Genomic DNA, 27,214 nt, shown 5'->3' on the forward strand with positions numbered 1-27,214 from the left:
AGAACTAAAGAGGCCAAGAATGTGAAGAATTATGGTCCAAAAGATGAAGAACTCAGCCCAAAAATTTGTCACCCCAACTTGCCTTCATTGCCATGCAAAACAACATAGAATTCCCTTTGGATTCCCATGCCATGCTTGATCACTCTTGTCCCCTACATAATTTCTAATTTCATGCTTCAATTCATTTAATTATTACACTTAATTGCTTGATACCTCTTGTTCCCTTCACCCACAAAATTTTATACAACTTTCACAACCATAACATGCACCAATTGATGCTCCATCATTCACATTTGGAATCCCATGCCTTGTGTACCACATGTTGCTGCACCTTTGACCCATTTATTGACACATTTTCACCTCCCTTTCCATCTCTATGCAATGTACACAATCATTCATGCTCCCTAGCTACAAGACCACTCCATTTTACCCTTCACACTTTGCATCATCACTTCATTTTCACCCTTGGACCATTGCACACCACATACACTCTTTGCCGTGCATTCTCCCTAGCCTAACCTGATTCTCTAAGGTTTTTGGGGCCTATATATACATGTTTACACCCCTTGGCAAAGGGTTCACACTCTCATATTCATCATTCATCACAGAAAATTCGTCCATACAACCTCTAGGTAGCAAAACACCCCAAAAACACCATTCTAGTGCCTAGAAAACATAACAGCCACTCCACCTTCTTCCACCCTCTTTGCCTAGCTCTCCACCACCCTCCAACCCTCAAACACTCCTCCACACTTACCCTAAACCTTTCCATACCATTCCCCATCCATTCTACATCATAAAACTACCCAAAAATCCGTCCACAAAGCAATCTGCCGCAAGCAAGCAAAGGAGAATTCTTGGATGCACTTGCTACCCAAGTTGGAGCATTTTAGGTGTTTTCTTTCCTTTGATTTTAATGTCTAATTTTATGTATCTTTGCTTTGTGAGTATGAGGAACTAAACCCCTCTTAGTTAGGGGGTGATTCGAAACCATGTTCATACTTGCAATATGATTTGATTACATCCAGTTGTGATTCATAAGTTGTGAATTCAATTTACTTATCCGATCGTATAAAAAATGATTTGTGTATGTTGGTTGAGAGTGCACGCTTAATTTTCATGCATGAATTTAACGCTAGAATATAAGGGAGTTTCACCTAATCGTTATGAACTTATATTCACAAGTAGTGAAGGTTGCTAGTCACAATCACGTTAAGTAAATTCTTGGCATAAGTTTCATGCAAATCATAGTAACGAGTGCCTCGTCAATGCTTATGTTTTTCATAGAACTTAATGATTCTTGCTTGTATCTCTATTATGCAATTCATGTAGGGAACTTGTAGGGAATGTTTTGGGTTGTCGTATGCAATCATCCAATCCAATAACTTGTGGAAAAATTGAGGGTTAATTAGTGCAATTCACGGTTAATTTGGGGCGTTGAGTATTCATAGCTTATGGAAAAGCAACTGGAAATCGTTTTGTATGCAAGTGTGACATGTGTGGAGAAGAACCTCCTAGCTAGCCTTCCATCCATAAGTTTCATTCAAATTCATTTTACAATCTGTTTTGATTCACTTAAATTTGTCTAAGAATTTGTTTACTTTGTTCTTGTCTTAATTTAATTATTTTCGTCCAAAATCAACCCCATCTTATTTCTTTGAGTCATATTAATTAGAACTTGTCTTAGATTATGTTTTTAAGTGTTTTAGTTCATTAGAAAACCAAAATTCGTCCAAGTTTGTGTTAGAGTCCCAAAACTGCCCAGATTGTGTGTTTAAGGTAGTTTTGAGTGTTTAGGGGCTGTTTTGAGTCTTTTGGTTTGTTTTAGTGTTTTAAAGTATAGTTTTGCATTCTTTGAGTCTAGTTAGTGTTTTAAACTTTGTTTTTACGTTTTCAAGTCAGTTTCCAAGTGATTTAGCAATCCCTCCTAATCCCCGGCCTAGAACGATCCCTACTTACATACTTTACTACAATTGATAAAAAGAGGGTTTAATTTTGTGTGTTAACTTATTTTTCACATCAAATTTTGGCGCCGTTGCCGGGGATTAGCAAGTTTGCTAATCTCTTGGATTGTTTTCTTTCGAATTATTGTATTTTGTTTAAGTTTCTGTTTAAGTTGCTGATTTATTTTGTTTTCTTTGTTTTTAGGTACTAGTTTATGACCCGTAGCTCACAACCTGTTCGTGAGCATATCTCCGACTTTGACGGTGATTTTGAGAGGACTTTGAGAAGGAAAAAGAAATTGCAAGAGTCTAATCCTCCTAGTCCCGAGCCTGAATTAGAAGAGCAAGAAGTTGAGGTTGAAAAGAAGGCCACGGCACAAGTGGGTGGAGAAGAGCAAGGTATAGCCATGGACAACCGTACGCTCAAGGAGCTTGCCGCCTCGGGTTTGGATAATGCCGCACCATTGTGTATCCAATATCCCATGGCTGCTCAAGGTAAAACCGAAGAGTTCGAGTTCAAGTCAAGTTTGCTCCACCACATTCCCAAGTTCCATGGGCTGTCCATGGAGGATCCGAACAAACATTTGAAAGAATTTGAAATGGTGTGCTCAAGTATGACTCCGGTTACCGTTGACGGAAGTATTTTAAAGATGAAGGCTTTTCCATTCTCTTTAATGGACAAAGCCAATGATTGGTTATACGAGTTGGCTCCCGGTACAGTTACATCTTGGGAGAGTATGAAGAGGGCGTTTCTGGAGAAGTTTTTCCCAACTTCTCGCATCATTCTTCTTCGTAAAAAAATAAGTGGAATTCAACAAGATGAAGGTGAGTCTTTTCCTACATATTATGAAAGATTTAAATCACTTGTTGCTTCTTGTCCACAGCATCAGATGAAGGAGGAATTGCTTTTGCAATACTTCTACGAAGGGCTCCTACCACTAGAACGTCAAATGCTCGATGCCTCGGCGGGTGGAGCATTGGTAGACAAAACGCCCATGGCTGCAAAAATCTTGATTGCTAATCGAGCATTGAATGCTCAACAATATGAGGGTGTAGGCCAAAGAGGACCCCCACGGCAACAAGTGCATGAGGTAAGTTCCACTTCCAATATTCAATCTCAGTTAGCTAATCTTACTTCTCTTGTTTCACAGATGGACGAGGGAATGAAGATTCAAGGACCCATGGTGTGTGGCGTATGTTCTATCCAAGGACATGCATCCGAAAAGTGTCCTCAACTCATTGAGAATGGTGGATGGGAGAGCGCTAATGCCATTGGGTTTCAAAGCCAAAATCAGCCAAGACATGATCCATATTCCAACACATATAATCCGGGGTGGAGAGACCATCCAAACTTCAAATGGAGAGAGCCACAACAAGCCCAACCACAAGGAGGCTTTAGGCAACAACCCCCGGGCTTCTACAACAAACCATACGCACCCCCTCAATTCCAACCACAATCTGCCCCAAATACTTCAAGTAATGCTTTGGATAATGATACACTTGTTAAGTTACTAACCACTTTGACTAATGGGCAGGAAAATCAAAACAAAAGGGTGGACCAACTAGAGAAACAAATGGGACAGATTGCCGAGGTTGTTGGGCAAATTAGAGACCAAGGAAGGCTCCCTAGTTCTACCATTCCAAATCCAAAGGGAGGGTTTGAATCAGCCAAAGCAATCACCGTGGTAAGGAGGTTGGGGTAGGTTCTTCATCAAAAACAGGTCCCAAAGAGGATGAAATGTTGCAAATGGAAGAGGAGGAATCAAGCCCACCCACGGCAAGGATGGACACACCTATGCCGCAAGTGTCCATGGCCCCTAAACCTTCAAATCTGTCCAATAAGGGTAAGAATGTGTTAAATTCAATTCCGACTAATGTTTTTCCTTTGAATGTCCCATTTCCTAGCAGATTTTTGCAATCAAAGAACGAATAGGAGGAAAAAGATGTTCTAGAGACATTTAGAAAGGTGCATGTCAACATTCCCCTCCTTGATGCCATAAAGCAAATCCCGAAGTATGCCAAGTGTTTAAAGAAGCTTTGTACAACAAAGAAACGTGTCTGGGAGAAAGAGGTGGTACATGTAAGTGAGAATGTCTCCGCCATCTTGCAACATAAACTACCCCCCCAAATGCAAAGATCCGGGGAGTTTTACAATTCCGTGTGTCATTGGTAATACCCGTTTCAAATCTGCCATGCTTGATTTAGGTGCTTCTATAAATGTTATGCCATATTCCATTTATGCATCTATGAACTTAGGAGCATTGAAAAATGATGGTGTAATCATACAATTGGCCGATAGATCTAACGCTTATCCAAAGGGAGTTTTGGAAGACGTTTTAGTGCAGGTTGATCATTTAATCTTCCCGGTAGATTTCTATGTCCTCGAAATGGATGAATCGGACCATGCCCCTTCATTGCCCATCCTCCTTGGAAGGCCATTCATGAAAACGGCTCAAACGAAAATTGATGTGGCCAAAGGATTAGTCACTATGGCATTTGGTGGTGACATGATTAGTTTTAAAATTTCTGAATCCATTGAGACTCCTAATGTTGTTCATTCTTGTTGTGCCATTGATAAAATTGAAAAGATAGGACTGGACCGTTCAGCACCAAGCACAAATGATGCATCAACAACCATGCAAGACGAGGGAATTGGAGTGGAGTACAAGGACCATACGGCCACTGCCCTCACAATGCTCAAATTGGCCGAAAGCACCATGGGGAAGAATGTTCACATTGCTGCCATTTCATCACATCACATAGGTAAGCCACCTAATCCAAATCCAATTCCCATTAAATTTGATAGGTGGTTCCCTTCTTTGGTGCAGATACCCAAGCAGATCCCCGACGGTGGGCACATGAACGTGAACCTTAGGCAACACAACGCACCCATCAACAAACATCACTATCCATTTCCGTTCAAGGATGCAATGTACGAGAGCTTTGTAGAACAAGATATGGAGGAGACAACCCACTATGCCGTGGGTTCCCATGAAGGTTGATCAAGGTGTTCATCGTCCGGCTGGAAGACGTTAAAGCAAGCGCTTTAAGGGAGGCAACCCATTTATTCTGCTTGATTGTCAATTTTATTACTTGTTTAATTATTTTTGGTTATGACTTTCTATTTTGAAACATTAACAAATATGCAAAGGATTTTAACATTAAACTTCATGGAAATGAACAGGAAACTGGGAAATAAAGAAACATAGCATAATACAAGAGGGAGCCTTCACAAAGGCTGCGTGGGAGAGGTTGCAGTAGTCGGCGGAGTCTCAGCAGTCGGTGGGGCCACGGAAGGAGGAGGTATCGGAGGTTGATCAGTTGGAGCTTCACTACGCGGTGCCGCCCCAGAAGACGAAGGCAGATGCTGTTGGAACAAACCCACAAACCTCCGGTGATCAAGTAAAATCTGACCATCAGTTTCCTGCAGCTGGTTAATTTTCCTCTTCATGTTTGTGGCATAATTGTGTGCAAGCTTGTGCAATTGTTTATTTTCATGCTTGAGTCCTCTAATCTCCTCTTTGAGACTCTGTATTTCAGCCGCCAACGATTCAACGTGACGGGTTCGAGCAAATAGGCGTTGGGCCATGTTGGACACCGAACCCGCACACTGCACGCTAAGAGCCAGAGACTCCTTAACCGCCAATTCATCAAACCGTCTAGCAAGCAGTCTGTTATCTCTAGGGGTGACAGGTTCCAGGCCACCACCGCAGCGGTCATGTCATTTTTCATCACCGAATCCCCAACGGTAAAATGACCAGTAGGGGATATGAGGGACGGGCGCCATATGTTGTCTGGAGAAGGAGGGGCTGCTCCTTCACCAAGGTTTAAGTCAAAACGACGGTCGGAAGGGCCAGACATTTTTCAGATGTGTTAAAGAAAGAGGAGATCGGACAAGTCAAGATCGTAGAAGTGCAAAACGGGAGTTTTTATAGGCAGAAATTCAAGAGTGCTTTGAACGTCCTGCATACCTCTATGAAAATCAGCACGCGATGGGATTTCAGAGATCGAAGAGGTGAGCTCAGAAATCGAAGAAGCCATTCGGAGATCGAAGAAGCGCCAGCTTTCTCAAAAGTTGGGCTTGCTCACAAACCACCAATTCCAGATACCGAAGAGTGTCAACTGTCTCAGCCTCGTCAACACCCATCACACGCAACTCAGCTTTGCGAAAATCACGGGCAGTCTGTCGAAGCACCGATTCCAACCATCTGTCTCTCTCAGCCTCGTCAGCACTTGTCACATGCAATCTCTGCCCTCAACGAAGCTCAGAACTCGAAGCGTAAATTCCGGATATTAAAGAGGCCTCTGCTTTATCGAGACGTGTCAGCATCTGTCAATTTGCACATCTGCGTTGCGTAAATCAAGCGCAATCTGTCGAAAATTTTTGGAGAAGCGGAATGCACGTGAAAACTAATGTTAAATTATCCCAGGCTTGCCGACATGAGTAATGGAACAATGCCTTCCCAGCCATTAAGAAAATTCTATAAATGTTGAACTTCAAAGTGAAGCAGTCTCACCCAACTTTCAGCCTCACTTAACCCTTCATCCTCTCTGAAATGGCTTTCCAACAAACCCTCTCGAGTCACTCTATATTTTTCATCCCCTGGGATACCCCTGCAAACAACCCATCCAGAGCACAAGTATTTCATATCATAAGGGTTGAGAGCAAGAGTATCTCATATCATGCTTTCTCCCTGTCCTTTCTCCAGCCAGCTCTTGCTCTCGAGTACTCATCATCTTATGCTTTCGCTTTGTCTCTCACTTATAAGGGAAGTGAAGATGATACCTCGAAGCATGTGGAGACAACGTGCTGATTCATCCTCAACTAAGGACAAGGAGAAAGAGAGCAAGAGGTGGGCACTTGGAAAGATTGAAGAAAGAAACAGACCAACACCTTTACCTCGTGCCTGCCCGCCGTGCAGAACAAACAAGTAGAGAAGAATGTAGACTGCACTCTGATATTTCCCGCTCAGAATTCCAAACCGGTTCAAGATCAAAGCTGTGGAAAGTCACCAAGATCATCTATCTCAAAAACCAGATTTGCGTTCTTAACCTCTACTCTGTCTAATTTTTTTTGTTTACTTTGCTATATTTGTTCTGTTATTCGTTGCTTGTTTTTGTGTGAGTATATGCTTGAAACATTGAGGACAATGTTTGATTTAAGTGTGGGGGGGTAACTAGTGTTTTGCATAAAATTATCACCCATTACTTCTAGTGTTGTTCCTTGCTGTTTTAAGTATTTTTTAAGCTGTTTTGGAGTGTTTCAGTGTGTTTTGACATAAAAATCCGAAAATTCATAAAAATTTGAAAAATTGTTTTGAAAATCCCAAAAAGAGTTGTTTTTGTGTGCTTATTTGTGTCTTAGGGTATCTTCCAACACAATGATGAGGATTCGGTTTGTAATTGCATGACTGTTAAAGAGAGTTATAAACATGGATGAAAGTTTGATTTACTCTTTATTTATGCTTGGTTGTGGTTATAACTTATGAAATCACATGTAATCATAAAAGAAAAAAAAAATTAGTTTTTGTAACATGCTTGAAGGAAGGAACTCAAACTAACGCTACAACCTTGTGAGACTTGAGCCTAAATGTTTATTTGGAGAGTTAAAATCTGTGCATTATTGTTTTCTAAAGTCGTTGCATGATCTCATTATTCTTTGCTTGGTTATTACTTAGAAGGCGTTTCATCATTTAGTTCCAAATGCTAGAACTCATGCCTATTTCATTCAAAGCATGCTATTGATTTGCATAACACATATTCAAGATGAAGTTGTGTAGTTACCACCACCAAAGCCAAACTGCCATGTATCCCATATCGTTATATGTTTAAGTTAACCCCATTGAGCCTTGATAGCCTACATTCTTTGTTAAACCACATTATCCTTACCTAGCCTAGTTTAGGACCATACATACCCTTGTTCTTGAAGCATAGTAAAGCATGATTCAAATTGAATTTCTTTTGATTAATGTATGGCAGAAAACAAGTGTGGGGGGAAGCGTGAGTTATTATGCTTGTTGAAAAGAAAAGAAGAGTTGAGAAAGAAAAAAAAAAAAAAAAAAAAAAGGAGTTGAAAAATATGTGAAAAAGAGTTTTAAAGTGCTGCTTGTTGAAGAAAGGGTCCAAAACATAGAATTCGGCCCTAAATATTGCTTGAATTTTCCCTTCGTGTCTAAAAGCTGATTTCTGCAATCTAAGTGAATTCTAAGTTTCAATTTCATTACTTTGCTTGCTATTGCTTTAAGAACGATTGTTATCCCTATCCTTCATTTGTTAACCAATACCCCAAAGCCCCATTACAACCCTTAACTTCGATCTTGAGTGTTATGTATTTCAATTTGTGGAGTTTGAATTTGGCATGAGCCTATGGTGTCACTGGTTCTCACGTCTAAGTAATAGCATTCCATTCATGAGATCATATCTAAACATGCTTATTAACTCCAGAAATTGCGTTCTTTGTGATACATATATGTGAGTGTTCGTTTTCATATCTACATCAATCTTCTCACATATAACTAGTATAGGGTGTGTAGTTAGAAAATCTAAGTGAAAATTGAGTGCATACTTTGTGAGGAATTGAGTAAATTCTCTAAGGCATGTTACTACATCAAAAACATTATTTTAATCGATTAATTGTGAACAAGTAAGTGGTGACTATGATTAAGTACGTGCTTAAGTGTGAAGATGACTCAAATCTGTGGGGATAATGATTTTTAACATGTCATGTGCATTGGAAATCCCTGAGACAAATGTTGGAAGGTTTAGGTTGTGTTTTATTTACTTTGTTTCGTTTTATCTCTTTGTTTTGCTCGAGGACTAGCAAAAGCTAAGTGTGGGGGAATTTGATAGGAGCATATTTATGCGACTTAGTTGGCTTGTTCTTGTGCATTTATGTCGTGTTTGCTTAGTTATTTTAATGTTTAAATTCATTTTCGTGTGTTTTCAAATTTTATGGACAAAGTAGGCAAGAAGATGCATTTTGGAGCATTTTGGAGCAAAATGGAGCTTGGAATGCATGTCACATATTTGGGCCAAAGTGGATGGACGAATTTGAGAACTAAAGAGGCCAAGAATGTGAAGAATTATGGTCCAAAAGATGAAGAACTCAGCCCAAAAATTTGTCACCCCAACTTGCCTTCATTGCCATGCAAAACAACATAGAATTCCCTTTGGATTCCCATGCCATGCTTGATCACTCTTGTCCCCTACATAATTTCTGATTTCATGCTTCAATTCATTTAATTATTACACTTAATTGCTTGATACCTCTTGTTCCCTTCACCCACAAAATTTTATACAACTTTCACAACCATAACATGCACCAATTGATGCTCCATCATTCACATTTGGAATCCCATGCCTTGTGTACCACATGTTGCTGCACCTTTGACCCATTTATTGACACATTTTCACCTCCCTTTCCATCTCTATGCAATGTACACAATCATTCATGCTCCCTAGCTACAAGACCACTCCATTTTACCCTTCACACTTTGCATCATCACTTCATTTTCACCCTTGGACCATTGCACACCACATACACTCTTTGCCGTGCATTCTCCCTAGCCTAACCTGATTCTCTAAGGTTTTTGGGGCCTATATATACATGTTTACACCCCTTGGCAAAGGGTTCACACTCTCATATTCATCATTCATCACAGAAAATTCGTCCATACAACCTCTAGGTAGCAAAACACCCCAAAAACACCATTCTAGTGCCTAGAAAACATAACAGCCACTCCACCTTCTTCCACCCTCTTTGCCTAGCTCTCCACCACCCTCCAACCCTCAAACACTCCTCCACACTTACCCTAAACCTTTCCATACCATTCCCCATCCATTCTACATCATAAAACTACCCAAAAATCCGTCCACAAAGCAATCTGCCGCAAGCAAGCAAAGGAGAATTCTTGGATGCACTTGCTACCCAAGTTGGAGCATTTTAGGTGTTTTCTTTCCTTTGATTTTAATGTCTAATTTTATGTATCTTTGCTTTGTGAGTATGAGGAACTAAACCCCTCTTAGTTAGGGGGTGATTCGAAACCATGTTCATACTTGCAATATGATTTGATTACATCCAGTTGTGATTCATAAGTTGTGAATTCAATTTACTTATCCGATCGTATAAAAAATGATTTGTGTATGTTGGTTGAGAGTGCACGCTTAATTTTCATGCATGAATTTAACGCTAGAATATAAGGGAGTTTCACCTAATCGTTATGAACTTATATTCACAAGTAGTGAAGGTTGCTAGTCACAATCACGTTAAGTAAATTCTTGGCATAAGTTTCATGCAAATCATAGTAACGAGTGCCTCGTCAATGCTTATGTTTTTCATAGAACTTAATGATTCTTGCTTGTATCTCTATTATGCAATTCATGTAGGGAACTTGTAGGGAATGTTTTGGGTTGTCGTATGCAATCATCCAATCCAATAACTTGTGGAAAAATTGAGGGTTAATTAGTGCAATTCACGGTTAATTTGGGGCGTTGAGTATTCATAGCTTATCGAAAAGCAACTGGAAATCGTTTTGTATGCAAGTGTGACATGTGTGGAGAAGAACCTCCTAGCTAGCCTTCCATCCATAAGTTTCATTCAAATTCATTTTACAATCTGTTTTGATTCACTTAAATTTGTCTAAGAATTTGTTTACTTTGTTCTTGTCTTAATTTAATTATTTTCGTCCAAAATCAACCCCATCTTATTTCTTTGAGTCATATTAATTAGAACTTGTCTTAGATTATGTTTTTAAGTGTTTTAGTTCATTAGAAAACCAAAATTCGTCCAAGTTTGTGTTAGAGTCCCAAAACTGCCCAGATTGTGTGTTTAAGGTAGTTTTGAGTGTTTAGGGGCTGTTTTGAGTCTTTTGGTTTGTTTTAGTGTTTTAAAGTATAGTTTTGCATTCTTTGAGTCTAGTTAGTGTTTTAAACTTTGTTTTTACGTTTTCAAGTTAGTTTCCAAGTGATTTAGCAATCCCTCCTAATCCCCGGCCTAGAACGATCCCTACTTACATACTTTACTACAATTGATAAAAAAAGGGTTTAATTTTGTGTGTTAACTTATTTTTCACATCAAATTTTAACAGAATAGGACAAACTGAAAGTATTCGAGAGTAATTATGTCCTTCTCATACAACCGGAAAGATCCCCTATAGTGCACTCATAGCTATTGATTAAATTCTTCTCCTGCCACTATCAAAACTCAGTCCTTTCCAAAAGTAAGTGTATTTAAAAAGTTCTAAGATTGATAAATATTTTAGATACGTTTTCCATAAAGAATTGTCATTCGATTTCCAAGCAAAGATGATAATCGTTAACTTTAAATCATAGATAAAATAGTTCCTTCCAAATGATTCTATACATTGGTAAGACTACTATGAATTCAACAAGCTTCACAAGAAAATTCCAAGTTCCAAAAGGTTGTTGCATAGACCACCAATTGAAATAGGATTTGTGCGAAAAAAATTCAAAGAAACTAATGTAGTACAAAAAAATGAAATGGTGGTATTGTCCTAGATACCGTCAAGGAATTAAAACTATTTTTGATTTCTATTCTCAACAGGTTTAATAATGATGGTTAACAATAGTAATGAGATTAACCCATAAATTTCTGACGATACACCAATAATGATACGTTAACTCCACGTTAGGGTAACTAGTCTCAAATTCCACACCTTTCTTTGGCAGATAAGTTCATTGATTATAATCTAGAGACACACGTCAAAACGATCTTCTAAAGATTGACAAATCATCAATTTTTGCTCAAAATTTAGAAACAACTAACATATTTTCCGTACTCGACGAGATGGCAAGATTCAAACATTAGACTTGGGAACCGAGAATGCTCACATCACGTGTGTGATGAATGCAATACTGCCCAACTTATGCTCTGATACCAAATTGACACACCCCGATCCGGAATGTCCATAAGGACTCCGAATCGAGCTGTTCTGGCCAAAACCTGGAAGGTGACGAAGCCATAAAATGTGATGATGTGGAGGATTGTGAATAAATTTAAACCTAAGAGTGCCTAAATACCAGAGTGCACCGGTGAGCGGGAATGAACCCACTTCACAAGTGACGTTAGAGCATAAGCAAGTACAGAAAAATGAATTAAGAATCATACCCTCGAAATAATCTCCAATACTAAGAATCGCCACGAATCTTCGACGATAAGAAAGCTCAACTAATAAAACCTGGAGGGTGAAGACAAGACAAGGGTGAGTGGCCCTGTAAGTAAAATTTTAATAGAAACCATGCAAAACATTATAACCCCTCACTACACCACCTGTATAGTTTCTAGAAAATTCATAATATACCACAACACAACATTTCATCAATAATATCAAATAATCATGCGATTAATAACTCATACTAGTACGCAAGTAGGAGTCACCTAGGGTGACCTATACAACTTACCCACATCTCATCACATATGCCAGTTCATAACATATTCATTACATATGCGAGCTCGTCACGTATTCATTACATATGCTAGCTCATCACATATTCATCACATATGTTAGCTCGTCTCTTATTCATCACATATGCTAGCTCATCACATATGCTAGCTCATCTCTTATTCGTTACATATGCTAGCTTATCATTCATTACATATGCTAGCTCATCACATACTCATCACATATGCTAGCTCGTCTCTTATTCATAACATATGCTAGCTCATCACATATTTATCACATATGTTAGCTCGTCTCTTATTCAGCTTGTTTCTTATTCATCACATATGCTAGCTCATCTCTTATTCATTACGTATGCTAGCTCGTCTCTTATTCATTACATATGCTAGCTCATCACATATTCATCACATATTCATTACATATTTCATCAATCGTGACTAGCATATAAGTCGGAGTCACCTCTAGTGACCTGTACGACTGTACTCATATTTTATTAATCATTGCTAACACATAAACTGGAGTCACCTCTAATGACCTGTACGGCACTACGCCTGCACACAAGTAAGAACCACAGTAGTGGTCTGTACGACAGAACTGGGTGTAAAGGTATACGTTCAAGTGCTACGATCATGTGAAGAGTCACCTACGAGTCAGAACCACCTATAATGGTCTATACGATAGGCATGTGCACCTACCTTGATTTCAAGGTGAGCGTATGGTGCGGGAGGTGAACATTACGTGAAGGACTGTGCCCTGGCCACAGACAAGAGCACTAACACCAGGGTGCAGGTTTATGAGCTCTGAATGCATCTAATACAACATGTACGACTCATAAGCAACCTATACGACAGTGTCAAAGTTGTTTTAAACATAAATGCAGTCATATTATAACCCCATAAATTCAACTTATACCGTATACTTACGTGAACTTACCTAAACTTACCTGAACTTACCTAAACTTACCTATGTGTCCTGCATTCACCTTTGCACTTCAGAGCGTTCACAATAATTATATGCAAAGAATATATGTATGGATATGCCATGATGAAATATAAAATAAAAACATTTCATAGTATTTCCAGTTATATAATACGGTGTACTAACTATTAATCACCAAAACATAAAGTTAAAACGCACATTTTTCACTAATATCCCTCACATTGCTCAATTCCTTAAACAAGGGTATTGCCTCGATTATATAATCTCATTTCTTATATGGCTACATCTAACGTCTCGTTAGACTGCCTACGTACCTTAAACAGAGATCAAGTCATTCGTAGTTCGCAATAATCATTTATAGTAATACGCATATGGATATATCACGATGAAATCTAAACTTAAGCATCTCATAGTATTTTATAACATATATATATATATATATATATATATATATATGTCATGGCATAAATTTCTCAGTTTTATTTAAAAGAATTTATACAATTATCAATCATGAAAAATATGATAAGCAAGGAAAGATCCACTCACCTGGAGTCCGCGCTACAACTTCCTAGCACAAACATTGAGGCGTCACAAATGATCGGCGCCTGTGACCAAGGCCAATTTGGCCTGGAAAGGCTCTAATTTCATCAAAACGCGTCGGAACCCTAGAATTGGGTGTGCTTCGATTTGACCTCCAAACGTGTTCCGACGACTCCACCACTGATTGGGCTTTGTTTCTGGGTTCTAGGGAAGACTAGTGGTGGTAGCAATTTGCTGGATTACCTTCACGATCGTCGGATTTTGCCGTGGCACCCTCGGAACCCACAGTTTCATTCTACTCAAATTCAAGCTCAAATCCTATAAAATTTGATTGGGAATGGAAGAGGAAAGGACTAGGGGATGATTGGGAATGGTTTCTTGGTCCAAATTCGTGAGAAATCTAGTGGAAAACCACTTGAAAATATGGAGAATTGGACTGGGTGTACACGAGTCACAGGTTGGGAACCCGTTTCCCCCTTTTTCCCCCGCTCTCCACTCTCCTTCCTTTCCCTTCTTGCTTCCGCTTCTGATTGGGCAGTCTTCTCTCTTCCTCTCCTCTGATTGGGCAGCAGCCCTTCCTTCTGTTCTCTCTCCCGTCCCCCATTCTTCTTCCTCTTCTTCCTCAATTATTTTTAAAATCACTAAATGATAAACAAAATATATCATTATAAAAATGTATAAATATATAAATAGCGACTAAACAAAAGTGCTTCTCGGTTTTATAATTCCGTAACGTCGAGTACTTCAAGAAAACGCTAAGTATTAATTTATACAACCCGCTATACGTTGGTCAATGGATGTCAAGACCCTCGCCTCTAAAGGCATTTTCGTAAAATCACACTTTTAAATTTTGTAAAAAAAAACGTAAGATTTAGGACGGGTTGTCACAATACTACCCAATTTCATAGGAGGCCAACCCAGCAATGCCTTTTCCATTCTTATTCATCTTATGAGATTTACTTTTGCTCTGTTAGGTTCCTCACAGTTGCCATGTTTTAGCAAAAATCCTCTTTTTTGTTAGCAAAAGGCTTAAGAGACAGAGAAAATGAGATTGGCTATGATGACCCAATGAAATTCAAGCTTAACAGACCGGATTGTAGACTTCTCTTTTTAGACAATGTTAGGGTTTTAATCCTAAGTCAATTTAATTTATAAAAAATAAAAATGAGTATTGTAAGATTTAAAAAATGTGGGGGTGTATAAAAAATGTGGGGTGTATGTGGAAAATATTAGGTGTATGAGAATGTGGGGTGTAAGGGTATTATGAGAAGGTATATGGGGTGTATTAAGATAATTTTTAATTGAAAAAGAAAATGTGGGATGTATTAAGTATATGGGGTTTAATCAATAATATGTGGGATGTTAATAGAATAAGCCTTTTTTTATTTTTGTTTTTGAAATAGAAGGAGAGAAGAAGAGAGTGATAGAGAATGCGGAAGTGGGAAGTTTTTTTTTATTATTTTTTATTATTTATTTATTTTTAATTAGAGATATGTTAGGATTACATATAGGTGAGGCTTTGAAAAAAAACTGCAAAATTTGGTTGCGTAAAATTACATTTCTGCCCCATATTTCTTATTCATGTTCTATATTAATTATAGGGTTAAACTAGTAATTTCAGAGGATTTTGGTTGACAATGAGTGTTTTATTAATTAGTAGAGATAATAATAAGGGAGGAGATGCTGAAGGTTCTGTAGGAAGATGATTTGAACTAAGGAGGGTAAAGACATGAAACAAAAAAAGGTTGGAGCCCATATTTTTGGCTACTTATTTTGACCCAACAACAAAGGCATGTAGGCCTAATAAAGAAGTCACTTGGGCTGAAGTATATACAAGAAAAAGAGGAGTATAAAATTTTCAATTTCTTTTATTCCTGAATGAGTCGACAGAGACTAAGGTACCTCATTCGGCAACGGAGACTTGGGCGACTCCCACTGTATGCTAATACATTTCGGTACTCAAAAGTTTCGTAATTATTTAAGTGACTTGGATTTTTCAAGTTTCCAACTGAGAAACTTTCCTTACTCGGGAACTTGAGAGCACTGGTTATACTATACTTCACCAATCCCAAAACTACCGAACACCGACCAACTTCATACCTTCAGGGACCCACTGAAGGATTCATGTTGAGGCACTTTTGCTGAAGCATAAGTGTTTCTCTCTAACCAGAAGGCCAATCACATCATGACAAGTGGCAACATCAGAATATAACTCCTAAAGTCTCACATCGACTGCAGACGAAAGTCAGAAACTTTCCTCAATAATAAAAGAATATCATTCTCCTACAATTATCCCCTAATGCCACTATTGTACTTAAACTTATAATTAGAGCTCACTAATGATGATTATGCTTGAACCTGTGTATTGTGTAAACTCTTCACTATTAGGCCTCGTTTAGTGAGTTGTATATAGGATTGGATAGGACCAATAATACGGACCCGGTCATTTGGTGTCCTCTTGTATTAAATAGTCGTCGGATTAATTTAGTCAGTCTGCTTATTTAGTAGGGTATACACCAGCATAATAAACCTTTCCAAAATGAGTGGATTATTAGTCTGGTTCCTTTCCTTCTTTCTCACACTTCGTTCTCCATGACACCTAATCTCGTCGTTGTCATTCTCGCCGTCGTCCCTTTTGCCATCGTCATTCTCGCCGACGTTGTTCTCCCCGTCGTCTTTCTTAATGGCACCATCAATGCCTACGGGCGCCATGTCATCATATGCTATAAAAGCCCCAAGGCCTGGCCGTCGTGCATCGAAGTCTTTAAGTCTGATCCGCTCTTTAAGATCTTCCAGCTCAATTTGTTAGCGTTTCTGATCGCGTTTTCTTAACGTTCTTATTTTCTGGAACTACTGAGTTCTGGTGTTGAGCTGAGTTGACTCCGTTACTCACTATGTCTTCTTGGTTTTTGATAGACGATGTTAACAGTAGCTCTAAGAACTGTAAGGAGATGGGGAATAAGGGTGTTGGGGGTGCAGCGGAGAGATCTAGGGAAGACAAGACTGAAGAGACGATTTCAATTTTTTTTTAATTTTATTTTAAGTTTGATTTAAATAAAGGAAGATTTTGTTCTTTTTTAATTTGACCCATTTGGTGGTCTTGAATGTGTAAATTTTTTTTTTTCCCATCTTTTTCCATTAATCATCAATTTTTATCTTAGAAGTAATAATACTTTGAATTCCTCCTATTCGGTATAGTAACAGTATAAATAATACGGTCGTTAGTCCGATACTACACCAAACGTCAGACAAATTTAGTCATTACTATCCGATGACTATTTATCCTATACGATTGAAATAGTTAGTACAATCCAAGCTGCCAAACGGGGCCTTAATGTGAACTCATCTACCCTCATGGACATAACCCAACTTAGAATGAACCATGTACATCTTGTGTTTGCCTCCCTATATCTATCTCTTTACATATTTACCTGCACTTAGTGACTGGGACAATCATGCGAAGGTCACAAACTTGAAACTTTACGTTATTCCAAAGTCTCATTAATTTTGTGCATCAACAGAGGATAACTAGAAACACACAAGATTTATACTTGTCTGACATAACTTTTTTCCCACGTCTATTGTGAATTCTCTGGGTAGAGAAACCACGGCTTCTTTGATTAATAATAAGGTATACAATATTTTTGCAAACCCTATAACTAATACCTCTCTTCTCTCTAAGCTCTCTCTGTTTTTCTCTCTGTGCTTTTTAGCTTTGCCGCATCCTATTTATAAGTACAAGTTGCGGTTTACATCTTATAATTTAATTACATTTTCCTATGCTACATGAGATAGGGAAGTACACTTTCTTTTCTATTCCAATATTTTTTTTTTTTTGATGCAAAAAAGAAATTCATTAAAGCACAAAACCTTTAGTACAACCGTTTCCAATACAATCAAAATTAAAGGCAGGAAGAGCAACATCAGGTAAGTAGAAATCCCAATAATGAGGATACGAGAGGGAGAGACCAAGGTGAGCTAAAGCATCTGCAACAAATTTGCCTTCCTGAAAATGTGCTTCCAATCAACATGACTAAAGGACCGAGTTAGGATACGAATATCATTGATGATAAAGCTGACTCTCCATGGAATCCCTAAACGACCCTGCACAGCTTCAATGATGAGCTTAGAGTCCCCCTCCACCATCACTTTAGTGAAACCCTTGCGCCTAGCACACTAGAGCCCTTCTCACAAACTCATCGCTTCTACTGCCGAAATAATAGTGCCATCAAGATTAAGAGCCCCTGCCCCAATCACGTGTGAATTACTGTTATAAAGCACAAAGGCAGCACCAACACGGTTATTTGAAACTGAACCATCAAAATCGAGTTTAATCACATCATGCTGGTCAAGAGGATATCATTTAATAAAGGAAGAGATAGGTAAAGCCTCCTTGGGGTCACATTTCCCATTAGCCTTGAGAAAAGCTGAACCAACACTACCAGTAATAGAAACACAACACGCCAGGACCGGGGGCACACTTCTGAACACCAAGTCATTTCTTTCCATCCAGATTTGCCAGCAATTCAGAATTACTTTACTAAGATCAGAAATACCATCTTTATCCTTAGAACTTAAGGATTCTAACCAATAAAAAAATTAGCATTAGTACTAATGTTACCATTATTAAATATACCAAAAGTTGAGCTCCAAACTTTAGTAGCAAAAACAAAATTACAAAAGAAATGACATTGATCTTCTTTGGCTATATTGCATAACAGACATAACTTATCAATATTTTTAACAAAACGACTTAAACGTTTTCTGGTTTGCAATCTTTCCTGAATCATAAGCCAATCAAACATTTTAACCTTACGAGGAATAATTAGCTTCCACATTATTGGTCAAACCCCAAATTAACTTGTCCTTCAACTCTTGTAGAGGGAGGGGAATGCGACAAATTTTTCTAACGATATCACCATCAACTACAGTAGCTAATTTAATGCTATCCCAACTATTATGAACTATAAAGTTGCTTACTTTAAGATTCCAATCAATATTATTTCTATCATTCATGGGAATTAAATGATAAAGGAGTTAGGAAAAACCCATTGATGGGTCCAGAAGAGTATATCTTCACCATTACCCACAATACATCTCATTCCCTCATGGATGATGTTTCTATTAGAAAGAATGTCTTTCCAAGCAAGTGAGTAGTTTTGTTTAATCTTCGAATTTAAAAAATCAGACTTACGTCAGTATTTACTTTTAATTATTTCACCTGATCAATTTTTCTTTGTTGGTTAAAACTTTCCAACCTAATTTGGCTAAACAAGCATTGTTAAAATGATCAATCCGTTTGATTTCTAAACCACCCTAATTCTTCGGAGAACAAACCTTCTTCCACGTGGCAAAAAAAAAAAAAATTAATTAAAAGGAAAGCTTAAATCTTAAAAATTAAAAAATTAAAAAATTAAAAAAACTAAAACCCACCTCCCGCAACCCCCCACCCCCGCAAACAAACCCAGAAACCTTACCCCCCCCCCCCCCCGGTCCCCGACCCACGTCCCTCTCCTCCACTCTCTTCAATTATTTCTTGTTTTTTATTTAATTTCTTGTTAAATTTTGGAGCGAGCGGTGTCAAACGATGGAAATATTCCCCCAAAATTGCAAAGACTTCGTTCCAAATCACGACTTCAAGCCCTCTTCGACATCTGAAGCAGGTTCTTGTTTTTGTTTTATTTTATTCAATTTGCCCACTTTTTAATTTTTTGAATTACAAGAAAATGTTGAATTCGAGTTCGGATTCGATTATTACCGCTTCTTATAGTTTTACTCTTGTTTTCTAGTACAAAAAAATGTAGAATCGGGGAATTTTTCTAATTTGATTTCATCCCTCTTTTCTGCAGAGTTAAAATTTAAAACCCTAGAGCGATTGCAACAAAGTTGGACAGTGACGTGAGCGACAAAGGTAGGTAATTTCTGCAATTCTTAGTTTTTTAATCCTTAATTTTCAAAAAGAAATTGGGAAACTTTTCACTGTTACATTGTGAATTTCAATTGAGTAGTTGAGTTGTAAGAAAACGGAAAATTTTTGGGGGTCGTTGAAGTCATGCTCTGATTATATCATTGTTTTCAGAATGTACTCCAAATATTGTTGCCAAACTCTGATTATATCATTGTTGAAGTCATGCGAGTTCTGGCTGAGGTGGATCGCCGGGGGGGAGGGGGGGGGGAGGGGGGGCGGAGGATCTGGGGTGACGCAGGGGGAGGGAGGGTGGCGAATAAGGTTTCTCTGAGGTGGGTGAGGGTGGGGGAAAATAGATCTGGGTTTGTTGGGGGTGGGGGAAAAGGGATCTGCATTTTTTTGTTTTTGGAGGGAGGAGGAGATATGGGGTTTTGTAGGGAGATGGGATGGATTTTAGGTTTTTTTTTTTTTTTCTTTTTTTTGAAAATTTATGTTTTTTTTTATTTTTTGCCACGTGACACACATTTGGTAGTCATGTGGCACAAATATGGCAGCCACGTCACCACTTACCGGATCAATGGATGAAAAATATAACGAATGTATTATATTGAAATAAAATAGTACTTGAGGTATAGAAGTGAAATATTTTAAAGATGTATGGAGTTATAATAGACCTCAAACCTGAGAAGATATTATGTAATTTACCCAATCTTTAATCATAGGAATAATAGTATCTTTTACCTCTCCCAAACAACCTTGGTAAAAAGTAGCACAAAGACCATCAGATTCAGGTGCTTTTAACGCACCAATGCTATTCACCGCTTCCTAAACTTCCTCATCTGAAATACATTCAAGTAGTTGCATATTATGCGCATGATCAATGCAAGGAGTTATGATATCAACTATTGTAGCCAATATCTCCTGAGAAGGGGAATTATCACAAGAAAACCTAGTTTAAACTCCGACACAAAAATTTGCTCTAGACCCTCCCCATAATTCCACCAGAAACCATTACTATCTTTAACAGATTTTATTTCATTTCTTTTCCCACAGATAGAAGCCGCCATTTGAAAATATGTAGTATTTTTATCTCCCAATAGAAGCCACTTAACCTTAGTATTTTGAGCCCACATAATTTCCTCTTCTTGTAAAACTTGGTTAAGCTCACTTCTAATTTTAACCTCGTCATCCATACTTATAGAATTATCTTGATCCCTTATAATTTTATTTTGAATATCACATATAGAGGTTAAAAGCTTATCTTTATGTTCTTTGATATTACCAAAGGTCTCTTTGTTCTACTTCCTTACCAAATACTTGAATGTCCTTGCACAAGCAACAAACTTTTTTTGTGGCCTTGAAGTATTTGTACAAGTCCAAGCACTTTTGACAAAATTCCTAAAGTTAGGATGATGTAACCAATAGCTTCAAACTTGAAGGAATAAGGGTCTTTTCTAACAAGGTTTACATTATTAGTAAGTAAGATAGGACTATGATCTGATCCAAATATAGGAAAATTATGTAAAGAAAAGTCATGGAACTCCCTCAACCACTGAGGATTAGCAATACCACAATCAAGTCTCTCATAAATTCTAGTGTTGTCACTATGACCATTGGTCCAAGTATAAGGAACACAAGAGGCAATTAGGGAAATCAAGTCACCTCTATTTAGGAAATTAATGAAGTTATTCATGTAGGTAGTAGTATTTAGAGCAGCCCCTCATCTTTTCAGTGGAGCCCACAATATTATTGAAGTCTCCAATTAAATACCAAGGATGGTTTGTCGGTGTATGAGCTAAAATTTGATCCCAGAGATTAGCTTGTAAATGTTTCTGAGGATAAGCATAAACAAAGGCATTGAATTGCACCTTATCATTATGTAAATCTTTAACTACACAATGGATAAAACGAGGTGATGAGCTTAAAGTAGTAATATTAATGGAAGAAGAGTTCCAGAACAAACAAACCCCACTAGCTCTGCCAGTGGGATTGCAGGAAAAAACCTGATCAAAGTGCCTACTGTAGAAATTGCTTTGGACCTTGTCTAGGGACATCTTAGTTTCAAACAAGCAAAAAAGGTCCAGCTTAATCAAAGTACATAGAAAATTAAAATTACTACTAAAATCAGGTCTCCCAAGACCCCTACAATTCCATACCATGCACTTCATTGATCAATAATTTTGAGCTCTCAAAACAAACAGAATTAACAAAAGAACTCAGTTTACCTCTGAAATTCTTCGAGATTTAAAAGGACACAGCCAGAGTGGAAAACCGAGCTTGAACAAAACAAACTGACTTTTCCCCAACCTAATTTAACAAAGCCAAGAAAAGCCCCAAATTTTTGAATACCCTAACCCTAGAACTTGGAATCAGTTCAAAAAACTAGTAAAACAAATCAAGGGTTATAAAATAACCTTAAAGATTGTAGATAAACAAATAAAAAACCAGAAATAAAACCCTAATCGGCAAAAAGAAATTGAAAAATTTATAGTGAGAAGCAGCTGTGAAAAGATGAGATTGATAGAAAGCAATTATCAAACTAATTAGCACTACGAGTGTTCACACTATTTTGTTTATTAACTATAACAGAAAGATTGCAGGAAAAAGAGAAATAGGAGAATGCAGAAAATATTTCTTTTCTTATTGCTTTTGTATCGTATGTTTTGAACACTCGTAGTGCTCTATTTATAGAGCAACAAAAACTTCACTATTTAGCATATGAATCTTTACTGTATACATGTGGGCAAACATACCCACTGTTTACAACACTCCCCCTTGGATGCCCACATATCAACATCAGTTGCCTCGTTAAAACCTTACTTGGAAAAATCCAGTGGGAAAAAACCATAGCGAAGGAAAAAGAGTACAACTTTATCAGGTTTGTTGATATGGTGTTGAGCATGCTTATGTTGCCTCATTAAAACCTTGATAGGAAAAATCCAGTGGAAAAAATCATAATCGAAGGAAAAAGAGTACAACATGCATGTATCATGGATGCTCCCCCTGATTCTGTATTCTTCAGATTTGTAAGCCGACGTAATCCGATTCCCTACACTAACTTCTGAAATGTGCACTTTGGTAGAGATTTGGTGAACAAGTCTGCTAAATTTTCATTGGAACGGATTGACTTCAATAACTTTAGCCTTATGAAGCTCACGTGCACTGAAAAACCTTGGAAATATGTGTTTAGTCTTATCACCCTTGATGAATCCTTCCTTCATCTGGGCAATACAGGCTGCATTATCTTCATGGATGACAGTTTGAATGTCTATCTTTGAAGGTAGACCACATGAATTCTAGATGTGATGGATCATTGATCTTAACCAAGAACATTCACGACTTGCTTCATGTAAATCAATTATTTTCGAGTGATTAGAAGATGTAGCAACTAACATTTGCTTCATTGATCACCATGAAATTGCAGTATCTCCATTAGTGAACACATATCCATTTTGTGAACGGCTTTATGCGGATCGGAGAGAAAACCACCATCTGTGTATCCAACAAGGATCTGGTCATTTGTGTGCTTGTCTGAGTAGAAGAGACCCATATCTGTTGTCCCACGAAGGTATCGTAGAACATCTTTGACTCCCTTCCAATGACGAATTGTTGGAGCAGAGCTATATCTTGCTAACAAGTTAACTGAAAAAGCTATATCTGGTCTAGTACATTGTGCTAAATACATCGTAAAACATCTTTGACTCCCTTCCAATGACGAATTGTTGGAGCAGAGTTATATCTTGCTAACAAGTTGACTGAAAAAGCTATATCTGGTCTAGTACATTGTGCTAAATACAATAAAGCACCTATTGCACTCAAATATGGTACTTTTGGATCAATGACTAGTTCATCATCTTCTTTTGGACGGAATATATCTTTCTTAATATCCAAAGAACGAACGACCATTAGGGTGCTAAGTGGATAAGCATTGTCTATGCCAAATCACTTCAGTTTTTTTTTCAATGTAAGCTGATTGATGGACCAAAATTCTATTAGCACAATACTCGATCTGCAGGCCGAGACAATATCTTGTTTTCCCAAAGTCTTTCATTTCAAATACGTTTTTCAGATATTCAGCAGTTTTATTGAGCTCTTCAGGGGTTCCAACTAGATTCATATCATCGACATACACTGCCACTATAGCAAATCCAGTATTTGTTCTTAATGAACACACAAGGGCAGATGACATTGTTGGCATATCTTTCTTTAATCAAATATTCATTGAGACGATTATACCATTTCGCCCAGATTGTTTCAGCACATATAATGATCGCCTTAATTTGATTGAGAACATACCTCGTGGTTTGTTAGTTGCTTCAGGCAACTTAAGTCCTTCTGGGACTTTCATGTATATATGTCATTATCTAATTCTCCATATAGATACGTGATGATGATATTCATAAGTCGCATGTCAAGTTTTTCTGAAATCACCAAACTTATTAAGTAACGGAACGTAATTGCGTCCATTACAGGAGAGTATGTTTCTTCATAATCAATTCCAGGTCTTTGTGAAAAACCTTGTGCAACGAGTTGTGCTTTATATCTTGCAATCTCGTTTTTCTCGTTGCATTTCCGTATGAATACCCATTTGTAACCCACGAGGTTTACACCAAGTGAGGTTTGGACTACTGGTCCAAAAACACTTCGCCTTTCCAAGGAACTTAATTCTGCCTGGATTGCATCTTTCCACTTAGGCCAATCTTGTCTCTATTTGCATTCTTCAACAAAGCGAGGCTCAATGTCATCGCCTAATATAATTTCAATGACTATTGCAAATGCAAACATGTCGTCGATGATTATTTCATTTCGATCCCACAATTTATTAGTACATGCATAATTTATGGATATTTCTTTGCTTTCATGTACTTCTGTCTCTTCAGGGACATGTGTCACATCAAGGACATTTTCTTTTTCAAGAAGTACATAATCATGAATTGTGGATTTATCATTCATTTTCTTTTCCTGAATAATTTCATTTAGGTTCAACTGTGCCCTGATCTTTCTCTTTCGAGGGGCTGAATCTTTTGAACCTAGGGGTCTACCATGCTTCAGCCATGCACTAGATGAATCATTCACTACCACTTTATTTTGTTCAATAGAGACATCAATTCTTGTAGGTGCATTTGTAGCTCGTATATGTGACTTTGTCACTTTCGAAGTATCATTAAATGCATCTGGCATTTGATTAGCAATACTTTGAAGATGAACGATCATTTTCACTTCATTTTCACATTGAATGCTTCGCGGATCAAAATGAGATAAGGTGGGAACAACCCATGTCAGCTCTTGCCATTCTTCTGGAATGGTCCTTTCTCCCCCTAACGATGGGAATACTGTCTCATCAAAATGACAATCAACAAAACGAGCTGTAAACATATCACCTATCAAATGTTCCAAATATCTAATGATAAATGGTGAATCAAAACCCACATTAACTCCCAGTCTGCGCTGAGGTCCCATTTTAGTGCATTGTGGCGGTGTGTGATAAACAGCATAACCAAAAACTCGTAAATGTGAAATGTTTGGCTGATGTCCAAACACGAGTTGTATTGATGAGTATTGGTGGTTGGCTATGGGTGTCAGTCGAACCAATGATGCAGCATGTAAGATGGCATGTCCCCATGCAGAGACTGACAATTTCGTTTTCATGAGCAAAGTATGGGCTATTAATTGAAGCCGCTTGATAAATGCCTCTGCTAAACCATTTTGAGTATGGACATGAGGAACATGATGTTCAACATCAATGCCCAGTGCCATGCAGTAATCATCAAAGGTTTGAAACGTAAATTCACCAGCATTATCAAGTTGAATTAACTTAATGGGATGATCTGGGAACTGTGCTCACATCTTAATTATCTAAGCAAGAAGTCTCACAAAAGCTACATTTCGAGTAGACAATAGGCAAACATGTGACCATGGGGTAGATGCATCAACCAAAACCATAAAATATCGAAATGGTCCGCAAGGTGGTTGAATAGGTCCACAAATATCCCATTGAATTCTTTGCAAAAATGATGGGGATTCATCATCAACCTTTAGTTGTGATGGTCTAGTTACCAACTTCCCTTGGGAACAAGCTTTGCAAGGGTTATCATTTGAGGTAGTAATGTGTCTGCTCAATACTGGATGTCCCTTAGAGTTGGTAATGATCTTATGCATCATGGAGGATCCTGGATGACCTAGACGGTCATGCCAAAGCATGTAAACTTTTGAATCCATGAACTTCTGGTTCATGACAGCATATGCCTTAATTGTCTTTATGTATGTATAATACAATCCCCTCGATAAACCATGCAACTTCTCCAATATATACTTCTAGGTATCATTGGAGGTAATGCATAAATATTCCACATTTTCTACACTTTTCGTTTCATGTGGTATCCATTTAAACGTATGTCTTTAAAACTCAACAAATTTCGAATAGATCGAGTAGCGTATAATGCATTCTGTATGGACAATATTGTTCCATTTAGTAACATAATCTGGGCTTTTCTTGTGCCTTCAATTACATCTGATTGCCCTGATATTGTTGTTACCTTTACTTTTGCAAGTACCAAATTCGAGAAATACTTTTGATCTCGAAGTATTGAATGCATGGTTGCACTGTTTGCAATACAAAAGTCTCCACCATTGCTCTTGTTTTGAGAATAACCATAATTTTTATCCATGTTCTCTAAGTAAAGAAATTACAGTTAAAAAGCAGTTTATTCATACTGGAATACTACTTTTATTGAATTGAAAATGTGAGCATTAAACCACAAGTACAAATAACAAGAGTACATTAAACATAAATGATTCAATCGGACCCATAAACTTCATTCCCTCTTTCAATAATAAAGTCTGAAACATCCAGGTGGGTTGTGTTCAACTGTCCTGATAAATTGGACACTAGATCTGGTATTTCCATTGGTTGAGTATGGTCGATGAAATTGGTCTCGACACCCTTCTTCTTGAGAGAGGCTTGATATAGATCCACCAGATGCTTTGGGGTGCGACAATTACGCACCCAATGTCTATTGCCACCACACCTATGGCAAACTCCTTCAGGATTTCTAGAAGTGTTCATATGAGCTTTGCCTTTCTAGCGATTTGCATTCTTAAAGCTCTGGCCTGGATTATGCCTTGAAACCTAGTTGTGAAATTGGACACCATGGTTCTTGCCTTTCCCATTCCACCGGCCTCGTTTATGGCCATTTTCTCGTTTGTAATTATTTCCACGAGAGGATGTGGTACTTCCTTCAAGGGAAGCAGCATTCACTTCTGGGAATGGTGCTAATCTAGTAGATCAGGACTGATGATTCTTCATCAGAAGCTCATTGTTTTGCTCGGCTACAAGGAGTACAGATATCAGTTGGTTGTACTCAGTAAAGCCTTTTTCTCTATACTGCTGCTGCAGGAGCTCGTTGGAGGCATGAAAGGTGCTGAAAGTCTTTTCCAGCATATCTTCCTCAGTTATTGTTTCTCCA

General features: G+C 38.0%; 1 long non-coding RNA gene and 1 pseudogene across 1 annotated transcript; both read left to right on the forward strand.

Moving 5' to 3' along the window:
* Positions 1-14,890: 14,890 nt before the first annotated feature.
* LOC126606108 (small nucleolar RNA Z107/R87) lies at positions 14,891-14,984 on the forward strand (annotated as a pseudogene).
* A 4,355-nt stretch (positions 14,985-19,339) lies between these two features.
* LOC126605374 (uncharacterized) lies at positions 19,340-19,999 on the forward strand. Its single transcript, XR_007616929.1, has 3 exons — positions 19,340-19,503; positions 19,690-19,751; positions 19,920-19,999. It is a non-coding gene; the product is annotated as an uncharacterized LOC126605374 (long non-coding RNA).
* The last annotated feature ends 7,215 nt before the right edge of the window (positions 20,000-27,214 follow it).

The sequence above is a fragment of the Malus sylvestris genome, chromosome 15 (assembly GCF_916048215.2).
Source record: "Malus sylvestris chromosome 15, drMalSylv7.2, whole genome shotgun sequence".
In the NCBI taxonomy this organism is placed as follows: Eukaryota; Viridiplantae; Streptophyta; class Magnoliopsida; order Rosales; family Rosaceae; genus Malus; species Malus sylvestris.